General features: G+C 42.5%; 2 long non-coding RNA genes across 2 annotated transcripts in view; one reads left to right on the forward strand and one right to left on the reverse strand.

The window, feature by feature from the left end:
* The window catches only part of LOC121829719 (uncharacterized), a 40,740-nt gene extending 18,023 nt beyond the window's left edge, over positions 1-22,717 (reverse strand). Inside the window, exons 1-3 of the long non-coding RNA XR_006072783.2 lie at positions 22,543-22,717; positions 12,773-12,884; positions 5,262-5,358 (exon numbers count right to left, since the gene is read on the reverse strand). This is a non-coding gene — a long non-coding RNA (uncharacterized LOC121829719). The remainder of the gene's footprint in view (positions 1-5,261; positions 5,359-12,772; positions 12,885-22,542) is intronic.
* Positions 22,718-24,897: 2,180 nt separating this feature from the next.
* The window catches only part of LOC121829720 (uncharacterized), a 38,652-nt gene continuing 37,710 nt past the window's right edge, over positions 24,898-25,839 (forward strand). The window contains exon 1 of the long non-coding RNA XR_006072785.1: positions 24,898-25,045. This is a non-coding gene — a long non-coding RNA (uncharacterized LOC121829720). The remainder of the gene's footprint in view (positions 25,046-25,839) is intronic.

Genomic DNA, 25,839 nt, shown 5'->3' on the forward strand with positions numbered 1-25,839 from the left:
GTTCTGGACAGTGAGACATGTCTGCTCCTGGTAGCACTAAATTTACTTCGGAGAGGAAGATGGGCATCAAAAACACTCCATATGGAGTTTATCTTCACCTTGACAAAGATAGCCATTTGGGCAAGAAACTGTTCTTGCCCCGACTGCTTGATCGACTGGACATGCAAGACCATGGAAGGATGACCACTAAACTTTGCTTGACAAGATGGTCCTTCAGGTTCCTGCTTCACAGAGAAAACTGCCAGACATTCTACAGGACACTAAAAAAAAAAATGACAAAGAGACTCTAGGCCTGTGAGCTAAAGACAGATGCCCCAACTTTACATAGGAACATTAGATGACTGTCCAGGCTGTCAGCTGTCTCTGTCTACCCTGTAAGACTCCCGAAAGTTGCTTACATCCTTTTCCCATTTCTCAGGTAATATTATATCCTTCTGAGGTCTTTGATGTGGTTAAAAACTAGATAGTTGTAATTTCCTCAGTTATGATAAAAGATAAGTTAGATATAAAACTTAAACTCACAAATATAAGATAGATAGGACATCTTTAATATTGTAACTGCAATTCTTGCTCGATAATTGTTTTGTTATATGTAATTTTACCATGTTAAAGTTAAAACCTTCCTTTTTTAAAAAAAAAGAAGAAAAGGGGAAGTGCTGTGGATATTGCTCTATATAAATAAAAGACTGATGGCCAGTGACCAGACAGGAAGTATAGGCGGGACAAGGAGAGAGGAGAATTGGGGAAACAGGAAGAAGGAGGGAGAGACACTGCAGCCACTGCCAGGACAAGCAGCATGTAAAGACGCCGGTAAGCCACAAGCGACGTGGCAAGGTATAGATTTATAGAAATGGGTTGATTTAAGATATAAGAACAGTTAGCCAGAAGCCTGCCATGGCCATACAGTTTGTAAGTAATATAAGCGTCTGAGTGATTATTTTATACGTGGATTGTGGGACTGCGGGGCTTGGTGGAACCTGGAGAGAAGCCCTCCAGCAACAAAAGCCTTGGAATGACATGCTTTTGAAAAGATGGCCATGGTTTTATAAAAGAAACATTGGGTCCTTTGGCTTTGGAGATGCTCCTAACACAAGGTAAAACACAGTGCACATGTCAGCCATGACATGGAAAGAGGAGAGGGCCTTCTGGTCTTGGATTTCCAGGGAAGTGTGTAGGAAGTTTACTTCCCCGTTCTGCAGAAGCTGAGAAATTAGTCCCACTAAGAGCACAAACATGTATGGAAAGCATCCATGTCACTGTTACATGCTGTTGCACTTTTCAGAGGGAAACAGTCAAGACTTCAAATGGTCCCCATCCCGGATGTGGACAGTTTTCCTGTTCTTTCACTATGTGGACACTTAGTCACTTGGTCATTGTGAAGTGACTGATGGCTGTGGCCTGTTCACTACCACAGCCCTGAGATCCTGAGAGGGTAAGCTCAATATGTCAGACCATGTCTGTAGCCAGTGGCCCCAACCGCCCCTCCCCTGAGGACCTCCAACTGCCAGGCTGTTCCCACAGAACACTAATGGCTTTAATGGCTGGACTCAGCCCCTCCAGAGGCAGGATGCAAGCTCTGCCCTACAGAGCGAAAAGGCCAAGCTCAGGACTTGAAAATACACCAATCCCTGAACTTGAAATCCCACCAATCCCTGGGCTAGTCCCAAGCTCAGGACTTGAAATCCCACCAATCCCCACCCTGGAGATCTCCATGCTAGAAAGCACCACTCACCAAGAAACTCTATATAAACCCTGTCTTCTGCTCAGTTCTCTGCTGATTCTTGCTGGAGCAGAGTCAGCCCCGCTCCTGGGTTTCCCCCCATCAATAAACCTGTTGTTTGAATTTGGTTGTGCTGTGTGACCTTGTGGTATTCCTTAGCTCCTGACTGCAAGGATACCTTTCCCTTTAGAGCAGTAACACTTTGGGGAATCCGTCCCCATCTGGACCAGAGCTGCAACACTTGCTCTGGGGAAGCCTTTCCCCTTGGAGCTGTAACACGACACTGCCTGCTCCTGGTGTTTGTCTCCCAAACTTCCACACATTTGTGGTCAACGGGCTCCTCTGCCTCAAGGTTAAGTATTTTTCATTCAGAACTCACAGCAGGTCGGTTTAACCCTGCCCGATGCCGGCCTTTCCACCACAGCTATAGATTGGGTTTCAGTCTTGAGTTCTAGGTATGTCATTTTGCTAAGTTTTGTTTGCCTGGGACTCCAGCATCTTTATTTATTTTTTTCCTACAAAGCTTTGTGTCCAGTGGCTGAGGGTATAGGTCATAGAGGGTCAAAGAGGCCTGTGTTCTGGTCTTAGTTTATCATGGAATCAGGTATATTTTTTCTATTGGTAGATTTTTATTTATAAAGTAGGACTAATAAAATATAGCTCAGATCATTGCTGTGAAGGTTAAATAATATATTGTATGTTAGCTTTCTGCCATTTACCAAATACCCAAGACAGCTTACAAAGACAAAGGTTTATTTTGACTCATGGCACTGGAAGTGCTACTCTGTAATGGGCAGAGTTGTTGTTTTTAGGCCTCTCCTGTCTGTGGAGCTGAGGGCTATTATACACACACACACACACACACACACACACACACACACGCACACGCACACGCACACGCACACGCACACGCACACACACACACACACACACACACACACACAAACACACACACAATAGTAATAAATCTTAAAAATGATTCAGAAGGCAGGCCAACATCCTAGGAAGAGATTCTCTAACAATATTTTCAATTTTGACTGACATCTCCCTTGCTTGCATTTAGGTGCCCACGTGTTTGAGTGCTTCTTTTCGTCTTTAAATGACCTTGTTCTTCATGGTCTACACAGAGTGCTTTGTGAATAAGCAGGAGAGAGGAAAGTTAAGATTATCAAGCACATTGAAGACTTCCTATGGGCAATTTTGAGGGCCTGACTATGTTGAGGGCCCAGGATAGATACAGTAGTGTGTTGTCTTTTGTGTCCATGTTTTGCTCTAGCAGTTCAAGGACAGCACTGGAGAGTCTGCAGAGAGGAGAACTGACTTCCTTGGGGGTTTTCGTGGATAGAGTAACAGACCTTTGAGACTAAGCTCAGCTTTTGCTTTTCATTATGAAAGATGCACAGTGGACTGCCACCCATTCGTCTTCATTTCTACTCTTCTGTTATTTCTCATGTGTCGGTTGTAAATACTTTTATGGCTATTTTATTTTGTATTTGTTTCAAGTAACACTGTCTATTTTCTAAAGTCAGAATTTTCCCTGATGGGAGCTAAGCCTGGGGCACTGGGCTTGGTGGATAGTTACCTGGCTAAGGATAAGATGCACGCTCCCCATGAGGAAATCAGACCACAGTCACTTGTGTGTCTCCCTGTGTGCAAGTGGGTATCCCAGACCCGCGTGCTTTAGAGACTATGTATGATGCTACTTATCATCTTATTTCCACCCATGGATCCTTCAGTCTCAATCCCCTCTTTGCAGATAGAGCTCTCAGTGACAGGACCTCCAAAAAAGTGACACTTCCGACGTTGGTTCGTTCGCCAGTCTCTTGTCCTTGTCTTCTACCCCCTCTGATTTGGAGATGACATTTATAGTTAACAGTGCTGGGGGTCAAACTCAGGGCTTCATCCAAACAATGCAAGTGCTCTACCAACTGAGCTACACCCCAGCCTGTTGCCAACCTTAAATCTACCAAAGGCTTCACATGGTGGAGAATTCCCTCCCCTTTCTCTTCTACCAAAATGGCAATGCAGCCATGATAGGGTGGCAACTTGTCATGGCGTGGCCAGGCTCTGCCATGGTAGAAATGCTGCAGGGTGAAAACCCCTTTGGCCGCCCTAACCCAGCTCTAATCCAGCTCATGTGTAAAACTGGCCTTTTCGACCCTGACTTTTCATATAATCAGAACTCAGGCAGGGGGAGGGGTCATTCACTGGCAATTTCAAACCCAATGGTAATTATAACTCTAGTGTCCAAGGTATCTCATTGATTTAGCCTGTAAGTTCTGCATTAAGACTGTGCTGAAGTAAGTCTCACAATGACATGGGCTCAGTCCTATTACTTTCAGGAAGAGTGAGGCACTTCCCTGGGGGGTATTTCTGTAATTTTTAGTAAGTGTCTTGTTAATGACTGTAAAATAGTTTATAGTATCTTGTGATTATTTAGTCAAAATGAAATCCTTTAAAAATATTTCCTGCTATTACCTAAAAAACTGTCCAAGGAACATCTGGAATTTAAACTATTTATACTGGGGGCTGGAGAGAGGACACAGTAGTTAAGGGCACTTGCTGCTCTTGCAGAGAACCTGGGTTCAGTTCCCCGCTCCCACATGACAGCTCACAACTGTCTGTAACTCCAGTTCTAGGGCATCCAACACCCTCTTCTAGCCTCCATGGGCATCAGGCATGCATGTTGCTCATACAGGAAGCCAAAACAATCATACAAATAAAAATGAATAAAGTTTATGTCACTTATACATTGCCAATATGACTACAAATAAAATCCTCCAAGTGCTGATGTGTACATGGCCAAGGTGATTTTGGACAATCATGGTCTAAGTATTGATTCATGGGGTAGATGAACTAGAGTGACAACATACAGACCCTCAGTGCATATGGTTGGACTCATTAACCAGTCTACAGGTGACAACCTCACCTGGGCCTCAGAAAGACATAATTTACCTCACTGACCTTGAAAGACTGCAGTGAAGTTCACAGGGTATCCTAGCTACATTTCTGTTGCTGAAGAAAGCAACTTAGGGAGAAATTCTGCTTGCAACTCCCAAGTTAGAGTCCATCACTGTGGGGAATTTCCAGCACCAGGAGCTAAGAGCAGCTGGTCACACCACTTCCACAGTCAAGAGCAGAGAGAAAGCAAATGCATGCATGATTAGTCCTCAGCTGGCCTTCTCTACTCTACACTCCAGAGCACAAAGCCAATAAATGGTGCTGCCCAAGCTTGGACAGGGTCTTTCCACATATGTTGAGGCAATCAAGACCATCCCTTCTACCGCCACTGACCTGCCCAACCTGATAGACAATCCCTCACTGAGAGTCTCTTCCCAGGTCATTCTAGATCGTGTGAAGTTGACAAGACTAACCATCAAACACACTAAAAATTAAATGAAAAGTACTGTCCTGAGTAATTTCTTTCCCCCCGGCTAGTCCTCACAGTGTTATACAACCTTGCTGATGTTGTTCTCTTAGGATTCATGACCCTCGATTTTCGTCCATTGCGTTGATGATGTCTTCTTTCACATCTACTCACCAGGCTCAGCTGAGCACTGTTTGCCAGCATGTATTATCCTGGATTTCCCAGAATGCAGATGAGAGTTTGGAGGCAGATAACGTCCTTCCACAGCAATCTGAAGAAGCAGGAATGAAATAGGAAGAGAGAAAATAAACAAACGAAAAACCACTAAACCAAACTGGTCACTATCTGAAGCAACTGGTCCTTGATCCTGGAGAAATTTTTAAGAGCCTTTGAAATGCACTCCAGAACTGTCTGAGTGGATGCAAAGCAGAAACACTTAGCAATCACCTTCATGTTCACAGGTGGTCCAGGGACAGTGGTGGACAACACACACATGAGCGCTGAGCGCTGAGTGGCACACACCCGGGAAGCTCCCGTGCAGGCTGCTGAACGGCTTTGTCAAGTCATGACTGAAAAGCTGTAGAACAGTTACTTACTCACTCTGATGGCAGCTAAAATAAAGAGGCAAGTAAACTGAGGTGGGACAGACAGAGATACAGACAGAGAGCTGAACTGGTGGATTCCCATAGCTGTCAGGTTCTCTCACACACACTCGTGTGGTGGAAATGACTGACCCGAGTTTGTAATCCTCCAATCTAAATCACTAGTTCAGTTCACATTCCTGGATTGCACACTCACTCATTCTGTTCTCTACATGCTATCTGCATTAGAATACTCCAGAGAATATGCACACAGTTCCAAATGTGTAAGCCTAAGTCTTACAGGACCAAGAAGTTCTGGTTTGCTACAGCATAGTAGAAAAGCTATAGCTCCTATACATTTCAACAAGCTAGAAAAAAAGATTTGAATGTTTTGTCAAGGTGAAATAGTAATTATTTGAATACACAGATATACTTAACTGGACATAAACATTACAGAGTGTGTACATGCATGGAAGCATTTTGATATACTAATCATTTCAACAATTTTTATTCTTTTAATTTTCAGTCACAAATAAATTTAATTTGAGACTGGGACTGTAATGCTACCCCTAGGTCAATCATCAGCACCAGAAAAATCACTTTGTATCAATTTTTAAAATCCTAACCCTTGACAATTTCCTACAAACTCATTCTTCCCTTGGTTTTTAAGCAGGTTGATGGTTCCCAGGTTCCTCAACTGTTGAAGCAAATTTGTTGCTTATCTGTTGCAATATAGCAAATTACTGCAAAACTAGTGACTTGAAAGAACAGTTTCTGATGCACCATTGGTTGCACGAAGAGCTCAGAGGAGCATAGCTCCTCCCATAGAGGTTGTAGTTGAGCTGTGGACCATAGCCATCAAGGTTCAGGAGAGTGGGAAGGTGTGACTTCCAAACTGGCCAGTCCCACAGAATTTGCAAGAACCTCAGTTCTAGATGGAGCTGTTGGTAGGGGTCCTCAATGATCTGCATGAGAAACTCTTCCTTGGGATGCTTTCTTTACAGGAAGTGATCCAAGAGGGAGCCATTGAGGCACAAGCCTTGTACAATCCTGCCTCAGTCACAGACCATCTCTTCTGCCACCTTCCAGTGACTGCACAGACCATGTCTGTCACATTAGGGGAGGGATTACAAAAGGCAGTGAACACCAGAAAGTGAAGAGAATGAGAGGTGGCCATGGAGACCCCTCCTCATTACAACGAGTCCTGGAATAATCTTGTGGGTTCATTCAGTGGCTCCCCAAGTCCTGTTTATTTATTTCTATTATACAGTCCCGACTTTGTCCATTTTTCTCTGTCCTTGGTGTCATGGCCCCAATCAAACGCCCATCATATTCTGCTTGAACTCTTCATAGATATTTCTTGTGTCTACTTTGGCTTTTTTTCTGACTTGTTGTTAATGGTGTATCCAGATGAAGTATGCTTTGGAAACATAACACATATGTCACTCTGGAGATTCCCAATTATTCCACGGCACCCTTAGAATGAAATGCAAACCTCTTAATAAAACTTATGGGACCCTGTGTCTCTGATTTGACCTCTTTGTTTTCCCCTAATTACTATGGTACAGAATTAATTGAATCATTTGCTCAAATGTAGACACACACACACACACACACACACACACACACACACCACACCACACCACACTATGCACACCACATACATGCATATAACATACACCACACTATTCACACCACTTATGCACTTATGCACAGATACACACACCATACCATACCACATGCATGTACATAATACACAAACACTGACTACACTATACATATTACATAGACACATATAACATGCACACCACACTATACACACCACATGAACACATACATATACCACATTATACAAATCATACACACAATATTATACATACCACATAGATATATATAACACACATACACCATTATACATACCACATAGACACATATATCACAGGCACACCACACTATACACCCCACACAGACACACATAACATGCACCACACCATGCAATCGTGTAGACACACACTCATCCTATTTATCAGTTGCTATCCCAACCACTCTCTTTCTTTGTCCAACTTTGACTACCTTTCAAATATCACATGAAATTTCTGAAAATTTCCTAGCTCTTCAATCAAAACTATGTCCATGCGCTTTCTCTAGTGCTCTAGCTGTTGATACTTTGTTATACTCTGTGTGTCTACCCCATCCAATCACAGCTGTTGATACACACACACACACACACACACACACACACACACACACACACACACACACGGTGATATTTTGTGTATGCTCTAACAAATAAAACTTGTCTGAAGATCAGAGGACAAAGCCAGCCACTTAGTTAGTCATAGAGGCCAGGCAGTGGTGGCACACACCTTTAATCCCAGAACTCAAGAGGCAGAGGCAGAGACAGAGGGATCTCTGTGGGTTCAAGGACACCCTGGGCTACACAAGATTGATCCAGTCTAAAAGAGAAACAGAGCCAGGCAGCGGTGGCACACACCTTTGATCTAAGAACTTGAGATCTCACCCCTTTAATCCCAGCACTAGGGAGGTGGAGACAGGAAGTGATATGGCTGGGCAGAGAGAGGAATATAAGGTGGGAGGAGACAGGAGCTCAGCCCTTTCAGGCTGAGGATTCATGGAGGTGAGATCTAGTGGCTGGCTGTTCTGCTTCTGATCTTTCAGCATTTACCCCTATATCTGACTCTGGGTTGTTATTAAGACTAGTATTCATGCTGCACGGATAGCCACACAATACCACAACATATCTGTTAATTAGACAGTTAGTGAATAAATGAAGGCTACACCGAAGGAAGTCTTTCTATTATTATAGTTTTAAATAAAAAAATAATACTGTCTCTATATCAAAGTTTCCCACAAGTTCTGGATGACTGCTGAGCAAAGAATGAAGAGGAATCTACTAAGGGAAATAAAATATGGGTCACTGTCCACATTGCTATAAACTTAGTGGGATGAGATACAAATAAGCAGAAAGATAACAAACAGAGCAACAAACAAAAAATTATTTCAAACGAGGCCAACAGAGCACATGAAGCATGTTGTTACAAGTGAAAAATGCCAGCGTGGAGTTGCAATACAGTTCAGGAGTTCAAGTCAAAGTGAAGAATAAACGACTTTGCATGTATTGCTTTGCTTTCCAGGTCATTAATCCACTGACAGTGACAACAACATAAAGATAGAGCTCCGTCTCTGAAAAGCTCATTGCTCATCTGCTCTGAACACGATTAATCAAATGTGATTGTTTGATACAAAACAAGCTTTCTTCTTCCTAATGGCATCAAGCTGACGCTTACTAGACAGAGGGAACCAAGCATTTGCACATGCTCATTCTGGAGGAGGTCATGTGTTCAGATGAATGGTTTTTAATACTTAGCCAAGCTTTAGGTTGAGTATGTGTGTGTGCGAGTGTGTTGGTGCACATGTGTCGGCATGTACTGAAGGCCAAAGAGCAACCTTGGGTAGCCTTCCCTAGGAGCTGTCCACCTTGATTTCTTGAGACAGTGTCTCTCACTGGCTAGGATCTTGCCACGTAGGCTAAGCTGGCTGGCCAGTGAGCCCCATGATCCTCCTGTCTCCAGTCCCAGTGATGGGGTTACAGGCATACATCACGTCACCATGCCTAGCTTTTTTATGTGGCTTCTGCAGGTGGAGCTCAGGTCCCTATGCAACAAGCAAGTACTTGACTGATACAGGCCTCTCCCTAGCCCCAAAGCTGCAGGTTTAAAAACTATTTCTCCTCTCCTGTTATCACTACCCTTGGTACATGTATACTTGTATTCAGCACTGTGTAACTTTGGCTCTCTTTCCAGGAAAGCCAAGGAATGATTTTTATTTTCTTCAAAACTCAGTTGTCCAGTACCCAACGTCTACAAATCAATGACAGTTAAATATATTAATGCCTCCTTCTGTCTTTTCGCTCTTCTTTTTTGTCCTGTAACCAACCTGGGGTGTTTTAACAAATTTAATGACCATTTTCAAATCCTTTTCTGCACACTGTGCTACTTCTATGAACTTTTAACCAACGTGTCTGATGAAGGGAGAAAACTGATTGCTTTAAACATGGAAGGAACAGCTCTGCAGTTTCAAATGAACAATCAAAAGCAATTTCTGCTTCCACTGCTGCAGCAGGAACTGGAGCCTCTGGGAGAACGTGGGCATTCAGGGCTTCCTTCACTTTTAGCTTAAAGAAACGAGCTTTGAAAATTTACCTGTCAGTGGTCAGTTGAGACCTAACTCCTTGGAATTAACTTATACTTTCTTAGAAGGTGATGAAAGTCATAGAAAAAGGAAAATGAATTCCAGCACTTAGCCATACAAAACCTCCCTTGAAGCTCTCATGGAACCTGTGAGGCTGGTCTGGCCTCATGAGCCAGTTTCTTGAGTAAATGAAAATATTAAAAAAGAAAAACCAACCCTATATGTCATTTGCATTGAGTTACAAATACTTCATAGCACAGCTTCTCAATCTGTGGGTCTTGACCCCTCTGGGAGTTGCAGATCACATGTCCTATATATCAGATATTTGCATTAGGATTCATAACAGTAGTAAAACTACAGTTATGAAGTAGCAACAAAATAATTTGATGGGTGGGGGTCAGCACACCATGGGGAACTGTGTTAAAGGGTCACACATTAGGAAGCTTGAGGATCTCTGCTCATAGCAACATGTTGGTGCTCCAAAATGATTTTTTCATCCATTTCAGGACCACTGATAGAATGAGAAGTTCAAAAAATATGAAAGGAGGGTTGTTGATAGAATACACATGTTACTATGGTGATATTTTTGGAGCATAGAGTTTGCCAGGAACATGGTGTAATTCTGGCTAATTTCAGCTCAAATTAAATGCTGTTGTGACAAAACATGAATGTCTCTAGGTCACATCAGTGTGATTTTCCCTGGGAAATTAGATTATTCTTCATTGAAAACACCAGTTACAGGCATGACCACACAGCTTCATAAATCTTCCTGATGCAAGACATGGGAAATGAGCCCTTGTAATGCAACCATTATTAAGAAGTGTTCTAAATTCTCAAGATACCACTTTGCACAGATCCACCCTCCCAATTGCTACACTGACAAGTCCCTATCAGAGCTCCAGTTTCGAGCTGATGAGGCATGCCTGCCTCACAGGGAGCAAGCCTGGTGGATTTTGGACCACAACTCTCCAGAAGCAAGTGTGTACTAGAGGCAAGTGTTTGAAGGGAAAAACCTCAGCTCTTTCCACAGATACTCTCCTCAATGGCTTCTGTTTCACATGGCATCATAGGCTAGATTTTGTTAAGTTTTGCTTAATTTAATGTTTGTGTGGATTTTCCAAGAGCATTTGGGATTCAGGTTCATTGTCTCTGTCATGTAGAGGGATGAAACAGACGTCCCCCCCCCCATATGCCATTGGGTGTGTGTAGGTACCTGGTATTAACCTCAATGCACATACTCGATGTCAACAGATAGGACTTCTAGGAGTTTGGAAAGAGATGGAATGTCCATTCAATTGACAGTTTATAGTTAGCTTCCAAATATGGAATTCTCAGGTTGCTTCTTGTGATTTTCAGCTGTGGACTAGCCTGGTACTCCCAACCTTCTTTGAAATGAGCATGTGATGATAACGGTGTGAGGAAGTGGGTGTTGATGCATAAGGTGTCTGAAGCTGAGGCAGGCTTCTGGAGCATCTGGACATACCCTGTTAACATGAAGATGGACAGCCAGGGTTTCAGAACCTCCACAGCTGTGACCCGAGTGTGCAGAGTTGGAGGAAACACTGTGTCATGGCTATCTGACCCCATGTCTCCCAAAAATGTCACAGCTCTTCTGAAATTTGATTAAATCACTCGTATCAACTTAAACAATACAGCTTAGAACAGCATCCAACCCCATGAGAACAATGTGGTAAATTTGTTCAGTATTTGCCTTTCAGTGCCTACAAATTATAGCTCCCGGTTAAGCACTTAGTGTCAAATCTCTTTAAACAGTATCCACAAGAAAGTACTAAACAGCAACAGAGCAAACATTTCAATTCAGCTTGATATCAATAATAATCTCAAAATTGTAGGTTACATCACAACCTTCTAATAATTTTCCAGGATCCAAAAAAATTAATATGTTCCCAAGAATCTGAATGTGAGGGATATATAAAACTCACTATAGAAATAATATAAGATATTGATTAGGTATCTGACCCCAAAATATGATATAACTTTAATATGAAAACAATCATCATATTTCTTGGAATAGAAAAAGACATTTTGACCACATTCATTTTCTTTTCTTAAATATTTATTTTATTGTTTTTAAATTTGTGTGTGTGTGTGTGTGTGTGTGTGTGTGTGTGTGTGTGTGTAGGAGTCTGTGGAGGCCAGAGGTATCAGATCCCCTGGAACTAGAGTTACATGTGATTGTGAGCCTCCTGATATGTATGGGTTCTGGGAAGAAAACTCAGGTCTTCTGTAAGAGCAGCAAGTGCTCTTAATGGGTGAGCCATCTCTTGAGACCCTCTCTGTCCAGCAGTTCAGTCTGTGTGTGATATCCTAGCAGTCTCTCTCTCTCTCATAAACACAGAGTATGTTCAGTTTCTGCCTGTTGTGTGCACTTGTCTAGGCTTTTGACTCACACTTACACATGTTTCTTTTATGGAAAAGTACTTTCTGAGCAGAATTCATGGAAACACGGACTCTGGACATATATATTTTGTAGAATTGAGAACTTGCAAGCTTCACTGCATCTCAATATCATTCTCCTCTGTCAGCTCTCGCTGCTATAGATTCAAGTTGGATTTCAAACTGAGTCGATTCGGTACAGTCAATTCCACAGTTTTCAATTTCCTGACTGATGTGGAAGCCAATGCTTGAAAAACAGTCTCATTCCAAAGTGAAAAATCAAAGCCTGTTCCCAAGAATCTTATAAACAGATTCATTTTCCTCCAAAGACATTTATCTGCAACTGCCTAGACCAGAGACTCAAAACTTCGCAGCTACTCCACAAAGCTGGGAAGTGGCAGATGAAGAAGAGCCAAGCTGAAATCTCCCTCCAAATCTCCCACGCAACCCCACAGTATAAGGAGAAATCGTAGGAAAAAACTCATTTAATCTCACCATTTTCAAGACAGGGAACCCAAGAGGGGAAGCCGATGACTCTTCAGCTCGTCGGCAGCTCTAGGACAGGAACCATGGCATTCTTCATTCCAGTCTGGCTGCTAATTCTCAACTGAAAGAAAAAAATGATTCAGTTCAGTGAAATGATTCAGGAAAATCGCCCTTCAGTCTCCCCTTCACTCACTGCTTCCTCAATACTCCTCTAGTAAGAAAAGATAATAAAATACCTCTAAAATTTCATCAGAATAAATAAATAGTATTCTAGAAAATGCACTTAGTCAAAGACACACCGAAGAATTCCAATATCAACAGCTTGTTAGATGATGACTAGAGGTTTTTAATTAAAAATGATGTCCACAGGGCCAGAGGATAACTTCCTGGGGTGGCCTCTCCTACAGTGTGGGCCCTGGGGATTACACTAAGGTCATCAGACTTGAAGGCAAGAGCCTTTACCTTGGAAATGGAGTTTGTATCCCCAAAAACCATGGCCCCTGACCTTTTGGAAGGAGATTTAAGCACATTCTAAGCTCCTTTTGAAACCCTCTTCTCTGCTTTCTGGATCATTTGATGCTTAGATCCTCTCCTATGTAAGGTTTCTGGCTACACTTTCTCATCCCCTTTCCTAAAAATGAAACCTGAACATGGCTCCACAGATTCCTAACTTAAGCTGGTATTTTACAACCCCACATCTCGTATAATAATACCCTAAACATGGCGTTCCACATACCACTCTTCCCCCTCCAACACGAGAATTGTCATAGTTCCTTGCTGCTTTTCAAGGCAAGTCCAAACGTTTGAGGCTGGATTTGCTGCTCTTCATGGATTGGCTTCACTTAGCAGATCGGAGATTCCACTGCTTTTCAATTTTTAAGATTCCTGAGGTGGAGCCCATCCTTCACTATCCTTCACTAAACGTTTTCTCATTTCTCTGTCTTGGTTTTCACATTCAAGTTCAGTGGAAGACTATGCCTCTAGCTATGGCTGTAGATACCTCACAAACATTCCCAGACTGCATAGCTTCCTTGAGGTTTTTGAGATTGAAGTTGAACTAAAACCGCTCCCCTCACTAAGAATTCCAGCATCAGTCATACTACTGGCAGATATGGATGTCCTAGAAGCATCATCTAGACTGGAACTTGCCTATTGCACACATCCTTCTCTTTGCCTAAAATACACATCCCCTTTCTTTGCCCACAGCACACACACACTTCTGGTTGACTAGTGCACACACTTTCTCCTTGCCTGCAGTAAACTGCAAACACTCTACCTTGCCTACAGGACACAACCTTCTCCTTGTCTACAAAACACACCCTACGTTTTGCCTACATCATATACACTTCTTGTTTATGATGCAAACCCATCTACTTGAACAAAGAATGCACCTTCTCCTTCTTCAAAGCACAAACCCTTTTCCTTGATAGAGTACACACCCTTCTCTTTGCCCACAGCTCACGCCTTTCTCCTTGTCTACATTATGCGCCCTTCTCCTTGCCTACAGTACAAATCCTTCTCTTTGCTTACAGCAACACTCTTCCTTGCCTATAGCCCACATCCTTCTTCTTGTCTGCAATACACACTCTTCTTTCCTACAGAACTCAACCTTTTCTTGCCTACTGAACACAAGTACATACAGCTCATTAGTTTCCACAATGCCAATTAGCAAGTGTATCTTAAATTAAATATTTGTATACATTTATATTGATAACATATCATTATTTTATTTGGCTCTCATATCTATGAGGTTGATCAAGGAATTGTTTACATATTTATATATGGATAAAGAAATTGAAGGCAAAGAAACATTATGGAGTGAAAAGATTAGTATTTTTCCTTGCCAACTCTAATATTAAAAAGTCTACAATAACTTATTTTCCTGTTTCCTAAGTGAAATATTTATTGCTCTCTAAAAGTAAGATATTAGGGACAAGGGAGCCTGAGCTCTTTCAGGGTCTCATGATGTTTATCTACTTGGCTTCAACTTAGTGGGATGCCAAAGATTTTTTTCCTGCAGTGAAAATGTGTAGAGCGTCTGTGTACTTAGCATCCTACATCCTGTCCAGTTCCAGAGACATGCGATTTAAGTATTCTTAACTTTGCTTTCTGCTGCATGTGTGTACACACTTGTCTACCAAAGAACAGGCTCTCTCATGTAGAATTCATCACATGGGAAGAGGTGAAGGGGAGGAGAGGATGGGCAGAGGAAGGGTGTGGTGGTTTGACAGAAAATGACCCCCAAGGGTGTGGCACTACTAGGGAATGTGGCCTTGTTGGAGTAGGTGTCATCTTATTGGAGCAAGTATGTCACTGTGGAGGCAGGCTTTGAGGTCTCATATGTGCTCAGGCCATGCCCAGTGAGGCATTCATAGCCTGCTCATCTCTCATTAGACCTGACCATCCAACACTGACATGCCAGGGATGAGGTTTTCCATGTTCACCTTTTTGGAGATTTATTGAAACTACAGGAGACATGTCATCCTAGTAAGTATTGGGGTTTGCAATGTATTCAAGAATGGACTGTTGGCCGGGCAGTGGTGGCACACACTTTTAATCCCAGCACTTGGGAGGCAGAGCCAGATGGATCTCTGTGAGTTCAAGATCAGCTTGGTCTACAGAGTTCCAGGACAGGCACCAAAACAACACAGAGAAACCCTGTCTTGAACAAAATAAAACAAAACAGAGCAAAACAAAACAAAACAAAGCAAAACAAACAACAACAAAAGAATGGACTGTTATTTCAGTTTGTCCTTCCTACAAACTGCCTATCTCTATCACAAGGTCAACTTAAGTCAAGAGCATTTGACAAATTCATAATAAGTAAGTTATTTTTTGAAACAGAATCTCACATAGCCCAGGCTGACCTTGAACTCCTGATCTTAGCTCAAGCCTTCCAAGTGATGGGATTACAGGCATGAGGCACCATGCCCAGGACAGATTATTTTTGGAGGAAACGTTTCTTAATGAAATGGTTACTCTGCTGCTCAGTGTTTACTCTCCTTTTCTTTTTAAAACTTTAGTTTTCTTCATCTTCCTAATGTTAGGGAAATCAGGCATACTAAAGATGTACAGGAAAGACATAAAAATGAGTAGATATTTAGGGCTCTGGACACACCATTTACTCGAATCTTTAAAAAGCAGTACCTTTGGCATCCACTGTGCGCTAGCTGGGTCTTAGCCAGGCTGCTGTCGGATTAAACCCTCATATGCATCAGCTCGCAAAGCATGATGGGTGTGGCAGCAATAGTCTCAAATCGAGAACTGGTAGACTCTTCAGCCTCTGGAGCTGGCGACATCTCGTCTGTTTTCCAGCTCTGAGTGGAAAGTGCACAGCTGAGATGGGAAAAGACTGGGGGGGGGGGGCGTAGTTCAGCTGGCAGAGTGCTTGCTCCGTAAGCGTGAGGGCCTGAGTCTGATCTGCAGGACCTACGAAAAGAGACAGGTGTGGTGGGGGAGACAGGTGTGGAGGGGGAGACAGGTGTGGGGGAGAGACAGGTGTGGGGGAGACAGGTGTGGGGGAGACAGGTGTGGGGGAGAGACAGGTGTGGGGGAGAGACAGGTGTGGGGGAGAGACAGGTGTGGGGGGGAGAGACAGGTGTGGGGGGGAGAGACAGGTGTGGGGGAGAGACAGGTGTGGGGGAGAGACAGGTGTGGTGTGGGGAGAGACAGGTGTGGAAGGGGAGAGAGACAAGTGTGTGTGGGGAGAGACAGGTGTGGAGGGGGAGAGACAGGTGTGTGGGGGGAGAGACAGGTGTGGAGGGGGAGAGACAGGTGTGGAGGGGGAGAGACAGGTGTGGAGGGGGAGAGACAGGTGTGGAGGGGGAGGAGAGACAGGTGTGGAGGGGGAGGAGAGACAGTTGTGGTGTGGGGAGAGACAGGTGAAAGGGGCCCCATGGGCTGGCCAGTGTGAAAGAATGAGCAAGTACCTGTCCTAGTGAGAGACCTCATCTCAAAAAGCAAAGTGGACAGTTGCTGGGGAAGGATGCCAGCCAAAGTTATCCTCTGGCCTGCAGATGGATGTGCATACACACTGACACACACAGGAACATGGACACCCATCCACATATATGCACACGTGCACACTCACCCATAGACATGGACATCCTCCCTCTAACTAGCTGAATAGCATTGTCTTTAATTCTAACATCACTTGGGATTTGCAGAGCTTTGCCGGGACTGCAGGAACTACATGCCTCATATTCAGTTTGAATCTCTTTGCTCCTTCCTTCTGGATCCTTAGCTTCAGCGGCAATTTTAGGTATCTTTGGGTGCACTGTGGAACAGTGAGAATCTGATGTGAAGCCCTTGATGGATGAAGTGATCTCAGCTTCTCTATGTCTCCATTCATCTCTGGTTCAAACCGTGGCAGAAGGTGATACAGTATGGTTTTGCATTTCCCAACTGGAGCTGTGGCAGCTGGTCTCAGTATTTGACCTCAGCAGGGGAACCTGACATGCGAGCAGAGTTGGAAGCCATCTTTCCTCTGTTCTCTCTTTCCCTTCTTCAAGTCTGTTTATTTCCTTCAGACACTGAACTGATCTTTGTGCCATCTTATTGAAGATACTTGTTGGTACCATCATTGGGGTAAAATGGTTTGGAAAGGTTGGACTCTCGTTTTCTCCTCCTCCTTCTTCGGCCCTAATGAGCTTCCATGCACATGCACCTCTCCCCAGTCCTGTATAATCTAGTTTCTCCAGAGCAGCCCCAGAAGGCGCTGTTTTACTTTTCCAATGTTCTTCACCATAGAAATTGGACTGTTTGTTACAAGTCCATAGACTGGTATAATTACAAGAAGCATCTAGATCATCATTTGGATTCTGAATATTCCTTCAAGGGCCTGGGTGTTGAAGGTCTGGCCCCAGTGTGTTGAAACTTTAAGAGGTAGGCCTATGGGAAATCTTAGGTCACTTGGGGGGAATTGTGGCATTCTGCTCTTTTCCACTCTTTTGGATTTCCTCTTTGGGATCAGCGGCTTTCTCTGCCACATTCTCTCGCCACGATGTGCCACCACTGACCCAAAGCAATCAGTTGTGGATTGAAAGCTTTGAAACCAGGAGCCAAGGTAAACCCCCTCTTTCTATCAGTTCATCACCTCATTTTTTTATAATAGTAATAAAAGCCTGACTAACGTGTGCACTAATGATGGTGAGCTGATGGCCACACTTAAATGAGTGCACTCGATAAGTGACGCTAAGTTTAATATCCCATAGAAACATTACACAAAGACTTAATCTCTCCCTCCCTCCCTCACTCCTCCTCTCCCTGTCTCTGCTGAAAGCAAGCCAAGAAATTCATCGAAAGTGATTCTATGTAGTTTTAAGCTGTGGCCATTCCACCATTTAGTGTTTTTAAACCCAGCCCTCTCCCACATTCCAGAATGTCTGTGGTTGTATTTAAGTTCATAAGGATCTGGGACATTTTGCACCAATTTGAAACCTTCAACCTATGTGCTTTTTGGAGCAGTTGTATCTCCATGAATTTATCTTCAGAGAGGGGCCCACCCAAGTAGGCAAATAGCTGTTTTAAAAAAAAAGCAGCTCTTTATGGAGAATCCTAGAACCTGCTGGCTAGATCACCACCATTCCTGTGAATCTCCAACAGTTTCCTGCCTGTATTTGAACAGCAGTGAAACGTTTTGGTTTTCTACTACTGAGGGACTGAGAGTGTTCGGTTGTCTTTTCTACTCAAATCTAAGTTATATGTGTAGCAGATGTTTCCAGTTGTGTTAATGGCATTGAGTTTTGTGTGGGGTAAGATGCAGAAAACCAGAGCATAATTTGAGATCAAGCCAAACACTGCTGCTTATTGCTTTCAATGAGCAAAATTTGAACTCATGTTTCTAAGATACAAAACTTAACATGTTAGTATCTAGAAAATACAGTATGTAGGAGGTCATTCCCACCTGAAAACTCAACTGCTTTTTATGCATAAAACCATTACTTGATGAGAGCCCATTTTCTTCTAAAAGCTGAAGGGGTCTACTGCATATGTTCTTCAAAACTCAGAGAGCCAGCTCCTTCCACAGTGAGATGAAGCATTTCCTAACGAGACGACATCCTGAAAACACTGTTAGCACAGAACATATGGTCAAGAGCTGGGTAACTCATGCAGTATCTCCAGAGAAGAAGGACTTGGGGCCAAGTGTTATCACATTTCTCTGGGTTTTCCTCTCTCCTGGTGGGGATAGGAACTTGTGGTTTTATCATAAAGGGATAAAATGGCAAGGAATCATGTACTGGCTTCCAGTCACAGAGCAAAGCCATCCACATCTGTTTCTAGTATTCTGTTGAAGAATCTCTCCAGTTGATAATTTGGATTGGATGCAAATTGGTTTGTTTTCCTTGGTCCTTTCTTCCAAGCTCAGATAAAACAAACCTATCCCGTGGGTCCAAAAGTTTGCATTCTGAATTCTTGGTTTACGTGGTGCAGATTCCCTCTGTTACATTGCTAACACATTATCCATCTTGAAAAGAACAAACCTGGCAGGATTTATATTATATAAACTCCCACAACTGACTGCATTTTGTGTGTGTGTGTGTGTGTGTGTGTGTGTGTGTGTGTGTGTGTGTGTATGTGTGTGTGTATGTGTGTGTGTGTGTGTGTGTGTGTGTGTGTGTGAAATTAGAATTCTTATGGATTGCCAATGCAATTCTGTCTTACCATGTCATATTTGCTTTAACTGACTTGCCCTCTGTGACTTCTTGTTTAGAAGCCCTATTGTAACATTTATCTAATGAGATTAAAAGAAGGATGCAGCCCAATGATTAAAGGTAATAAAGTCTCTTGAAGTGAGCTGGGTAGCTTGACTGATTTCTGTTACTTGAAGAATCAGATGCATTGTTCTTTTTTTAAAATGTAATCCATAATTACATAATTCATGGATGAAGAGAATACCATATATAGACAAAATTTTAAGCTGAAGTTTTTAAGTTCAAGAAAAGAGAGTCCTTTTATCAGTGTTAAAAAAACATATTAAGGGGACAACTACAAAAGTAAACAAAGAAAAAGTTTTTTAAGATATAAATGTACAAACTCACAGAAACATGCCAAATGTGGTTGTTTATTCATCTTGTTGATAGATGAAAATGAGAAGCGGACCAAGGAGATAACAGGAAATAGTTCTTCAAGGAATTTTTGAAAAAGAGATGTCTATGTTATAGAAGCCTAGGGCGCCTTCTTGGCTAACGGATGCTCTAATGAATATCTAATTAATAAAAAAAGTCATGTTCTTTCCTTTCCTTTTCTTCCACTGGAATTCTGCTGCAGTTTTTCTCCTGAATAAAATGTAGAGTGATCGACTATTACAAAACTATCTCCAAATTAAATGAGACTGTGCAATGTGACTTTGCTTCTTCTAATTACACTTTCATAAAGAAATTCTAATGGGCTAAATGACCACTCCTTTGAAGTGACAGAACTTTAAAAAATCTTTGCAAAGATAAATTTTTGAAAGTCATAATAAGAGGCTGAAAAATATGAAATTGTTTTAGGAAAAGAATGTTGTGTCTTTGTGTTTTCTCAAGGCATAGCAGTATAAACAAGGGGTAAACAAGGGGCGGATTTCCTGGATGGCCGAAGGAGACATCAGCAAAGACAGTGAAAGAGAAGTGGTCTCCAGAGCCGTAGAAATGAGCACTGGAGTCCATTATATACACACACACACACAAACCACACAATGACTGTGACACACATGGATCCATTGAGGCACATTTGGGATCATTGGGTCTTCTCAGTGTAAAGGAAATGTTAAATGGCTGGACCGGGAACTCCAGGCTGTCTGACCACTAGTTTGAACTTGTTCAACATCTTGGTGTTGTGTCAGCTTCGAGTGACCTTGTCCTTGACCATTGTCTTTCTGGTCTTGTGTAATCTATTTCTGTGGGGCAGGTCTTTCTAGTATTGCGTATCTCCACAGGGCACATAATTTCTCATTAAGGAATTGATGTTCCATGTGGAAAGGAGTAAAATTACTGAAAATAAATCTTATAAACCTGATAAACCATTGACTGTAAAGAAGTGAGGAGCAATAAAACCAATTAAAATGTGAAGAAATGGAATTAGAGAAATGGCGTGGTGGGTGAAGGCCGCCCAAACCCAACAAGGAGGAGTTTGATCCCCAGGACCCACGCTGGCGGAAAGAGCCAACTCCTGCAAGTTGCCCTCTAACCAACCCTTATGCAAACACACACACACAAACACACACACACACACACACACACACACACACACACACACACACACGGAAGCTGGGGCAGAGACACACAGAGCGAAAGAGAATAAATGTAATCAAAATTAAAATTTTACGTAAAGAAATTCTCTTTACATTGTTTTTTTTTCTTATTATTGTTTAAAAAAGGAAACTTAGCAAAGAATGGGAAGAGCTTGTTCATGACTATTCTTTGTTTTTAATCAATAGTATGAAAATATAGTGATTTTCCATTGTTCATTCAACAACCAGAGTCTATGAAGAATTAACTATTTAAGATACTTGAAATTTCTTTTAAACTGAGTCATCTAAGCAGCAGCAGAGGGTGGCTTATTTGCGTCAGCATCATTCTCTCTGTAGCAGAGGACCCAAGAGCATCCTGGAAATTCTAAAGGCTTTGGGGTCATGACCTCCAGTAAAGTAGCTTTACTTACTAGTTATATGGGTTTGTATGAGCTGTTAATTCCAATATTTCTATGTGTGAAATGAAGGTAAGTAGAATAGTAGGATGTTGTCATAAAAGGTCAATTTATGTGAAATACCTGGCACTCAATATGCATACATCTTAAAATTGTTAAGAATATCTTTTATTGACTGAGTATTTCATGGAATATATAAAAGAGAATTAATACATATATCAGTTGTAATCACAAGGCTGTGATGTTACATATTAAAATCTCTAACATTCTCTATGACAACAGTTTTCAAATATGTAAAGGATATTTTTAAAGATGTCATTCTTAATTTCAATTGTGCATATATTGCAGGACTTGTGAATGTGAGTGAGTTTGCCCAGACACTTCAGATCCCCAGGAGCTGGAGTTACAGGTAGTTGTGAGCTAATGTGAGTGGTGGGAACTGAACTCTGGTCCCTTTGCAAGAGCAGTCAGAGCATCTAACCACTGAGCCATCTCTCCAGGCCAAGTAAAGATACTGTTTTCAAGCAAAAAACTTTCTGAAGAGATATGGATAAACTTCCTCTACTGCCCTGGACTAATGAGGCAGCTGAATGCAGGGATTCCTGTATGTTTTTAATAGTAAATGGAGCACAGAATAATGAATTTGAACCTGATGCTTTACAGTTAGAATACCACCACCCTCCCCTCTTCTGTGTTCAACTGGTACATTTTTGTTTGTTTGTTTGTTTTCGAGACAGGGTTTCTCCATGTAGTTTTGGAGCCTCTCCTGGATCTCGCTCTGTAGACCAGGCTGGCCTGGAACTCACAGAGATCAGCCTGGCTCTGCCTCCTGAGTGCTGGGGTTAAGGGCGTGCGCCACCACCGCCCGGCCCATTGCTACATCTTTTTGTTGCTTTTTCCTGTCAGGACCCAGAATAATTTTAACCTTTAAAAAGTGTAAAGCATCAAATAAAATGTAGTAAAACTGCCATGAATATTATCAGAGTTTATAACCTGAGTCACTCAGAATAGAATATTTTAGAGTGTTAAGAAAAAAGCCTCATTACCAATTCCACCTAATCCAAAATAATAGGGAGACATTTCATATTAGGAAACATATACACATCACTAAGCATGAAACTTAATTTATGAAATGATCCACATCAAAATACCTGTAAATGGAATCATTTCTGCTCTTCCTGTTCACAGGCTCCTTTACTAGATTCTTGTAGGAGTGTGGACCTTCTTCACTGGGAGAAGTTGCTCTGTGTCTAGGGGCACAGACAGCTCTTCCATGGTGGCAGCACTGGAGGCAGCATCTCTGATTACAGAGAGGCTGTTCTCTCTGAGGCATGCAATCCTGTAATTTCTCATCCCTAATTAGGACAGAGGGAGTGCCTGGGAAATACCACATTTCATAGTTCCTTTACAAATCTTTGACTCATAACTAAATTACCCAGTTGTAGAAAACTCCCACCTCTCATTTCTCTGGCAGAAGAAGATATTGATGGTGATGATGATAATGATGATGATGAGGGGGAGGAGGCAAATCAGAAGAATAAGAAAAAGGGGGAGGGAGAAGAAGAGAACGAGAAAGGAGGAAGAAAAGAAGAATAAAGAGGATGAATGGGAGGGGAGAAGGCAGGGGGAAGAGGAGGAGGAAGGCAAGGAGAAGGATGCCAGATGGTTAGTTTATCCATCAACTGAAGAGACATTGTGAGGCTAAAACCTCAAATTTAGGTTGTGTGAGAACTGCTGGGTTTCTGCACTGTAACATGTAGACTTCTGAGTTCCATCTCTAGGCATGCTGACTCAACATGTCTCAAGTAGAGTGTAGGACCAGATGGAGGGTTCAACAGTTCTAGAGCAAGTACAGAGGATTTGAGTTCAGCTCACAACCACTATATCTCCCTCCAGTGGGCAATGATCTCTGTGCACATACTCTCACAGAGGCGCGTGTGTGCACAAACACATACACACACCCCCAAAAAACAAAAACAAAAAAGCAAAAAATCAACCAAACAAAAAACTTCCAAAAAACAAATCGTGAGAATCTAAGTCCTTGTAGGCTGAGGATCAGCGGGAACAGCTTGTTTAGCATGGCCTGTGCAAAGCCCTGGGCTTGGTGACAAGCGGTACAATAAATAAAAAGCCAGTTAATCAACCAATTCCCCAACTTGCAAACCACCCCTTTGGGAATGGTGCTGTCTCTATGTTAGCAGCTGTGTCACACCTGAACCGGAGGAGCCACCGCCCAGCTGTCTGCAGTGCACTGACCCATGACTGTGAACCGCGTGCATCATGGACCCCATCTCCATCCTCAGTTCAACGCTCCCTCTGCAGCACTGCGCTCCACCGTGCCCCACTGCGCTCCACTGTGCTCCCTGCTCTTACCGTCTACTCTCCTGTCCTTGCTCCCTTCGCTCACAAAACCAGGAGAGCGGAGGGTCCTAGACGGCAGGGAAGGACTGGAGTTCATGAAGGGAGACTAAGGGGCTGTGAAAGCTCTACAGTTGAAGGTCTCAGTAGGTCCTTCCCAGAGGGAAGTGCACATGTGACTCCAGCGTGTGCATGTGTGCGTGCGTGTGTGCATGTGTGTGTGTTCCCTTTTAGAATGATGTTACTACCTTCTTCATCTCTCCACAAAAACAGTGGTTTGGGAGACCCACACCTCTCTGTCTCATACTCCAAATGATGTAGACTTCCCAGAAGTAAATTTTGTGTGTCCATAATTGGGGCAGGGCAATGTAGACCCATTGGAAGGAGGTGCATGAAGAAGGTCCAGAAGTTTCTTCCAGCAGGATGTGTGGGTGTCAGCCTTTGTAGTATAGGTCTTTTCTTCTTGAAAGTATCCCAACACATTTATAGGCACAGCGTACTTCATCTACTTCATAGCATCCATGCACAACACCAGCTCCTCCCATGTACACGAGCACACACAGCTTGCAGAAGTAAACATGTTAATATACAAGATGATTCATCCTAGTCCCAAGAGCCATTTTAGAAAAAAAAATTCCCCTAAGCAATATGCTCTATCCATGACAGCCAGCCACAATTTCAATGAGTGAGACACCTTCTCACAGTGGTTAACATATAGATCCAGCTGGGACTTTAAAGTCATCAGTCGGGTCACATTCCCAGGTTCACCAGGATGGGAAGGTCTTCCTGTAGACAGATAGCCCTCTAGGGACCAATGCATGTTGCAAGCATTTAATTCCTATTTCTGTTCTTGTTATTTCTTTAGCATCTTTCATTTCATTATTTGTTGTTTACCTATTTTAAAATTAACATGTAAAATTGTGTTGAGTTCTATGAATTTTATTGCATGCATAAATTTGTGAAACCGTTACCACAATCAAGACACAGGACACTTCCACCTCCCCAAAGTTCCACACCTATGCTTCTGAAGTCACACCCCCCTCCCACCTCATTCCCTAGCAACCATGGGATCTGTTTCCTGTCGAGCACTTTGTCTTTTGGATAATATACTGTGTAAGTGGAGTGGCGAGTGTGAGTGCCTTGGAGACTGTCTCTGTGATTAGCGACCTTGGAGCTGCGCCCTGATGCCCTGATCCTCATTAATGTTGCAATTATGGATTATTCAGCTACTTCAGGACTTCTGGATTGTTTCCACATTTCTGTGTTTGTAAATACAACTGCAATGGATATGCATAGGTAAGATTTTTACCTGAATATTAAGATTTCTTTTCAGTAAATATGTAGAAATATGATTGTTTGGCCATCTACAAAGTGCATGCTATTTGTAAAAACTGTCAAATCCTCTTCTGGAATGACTGTGTCAGTTTGCATTCTTCCTCTCAGTGTGTGAGGACTCGATGCTCTCTCTCTCCAGCAGCTCTCAGTTTGCCAGTGTTGGTGATTCTAGCTACCCTAGCAGTTGCAGTGTGGCAGCTCGGCATTGCTTCTGTTAGCTAGCATCCCTCCAGTGGTGGCGGTGCTGTTCTTCTATGGCAGATTTGAACACATCTTCCATTGAAGATTTTACAGTATCCATTTTAGGGATAATGTACACCTTTTAGATTAGCTACATTAGTGTATCTTTGTTTTCTGAACGCACTATTTTCTCTTGAATTAATTTTGTTGTCATTATTATCTCTATATCTTTGAACCACACATCTCTGTTTTTCCTATTTCTCCTACTATTGCTCTGAGTGAGGTCTGTCTCTAGCTTCCTACGGTAGCAGCTTTGATCATTAACTTGGCACTTCCTCTTTAATAAGCATGAATAGTGCAAATGTCTGATTCTGACTTTGGAAGCAGCTATGCATTCTGATACAATGTGTTCTATTCAGCTTCATGTACTTTCAAATTTTCCTTTTGACTTATTTTTTTAATTCATGCCCTCAAATATAGTCTGTCTTGGTGTCTATTTCATATTCTATCTGATCACTAATGTCAAGTTGGTTAGTGCTGTTTTTACACCTTTAATATCCCTTCTTTTTTCCTTT

This window comes from Peromyscus maniculatus, chromosome 5 (assembly GCF_049852395.1).
Source record: "Peromyscus maniculatus bairdii isolate BWxNUB_F1_BW_parent chromosome 5, HU_Pman_BW_mat_3.1, whole genome shotgun sequence".
NCBI lineage: Eukaryota > Metazoa > Chordata > Mammalia > Rodentia > Cricetidae > Peromyscus > Peromyscus maniculatus.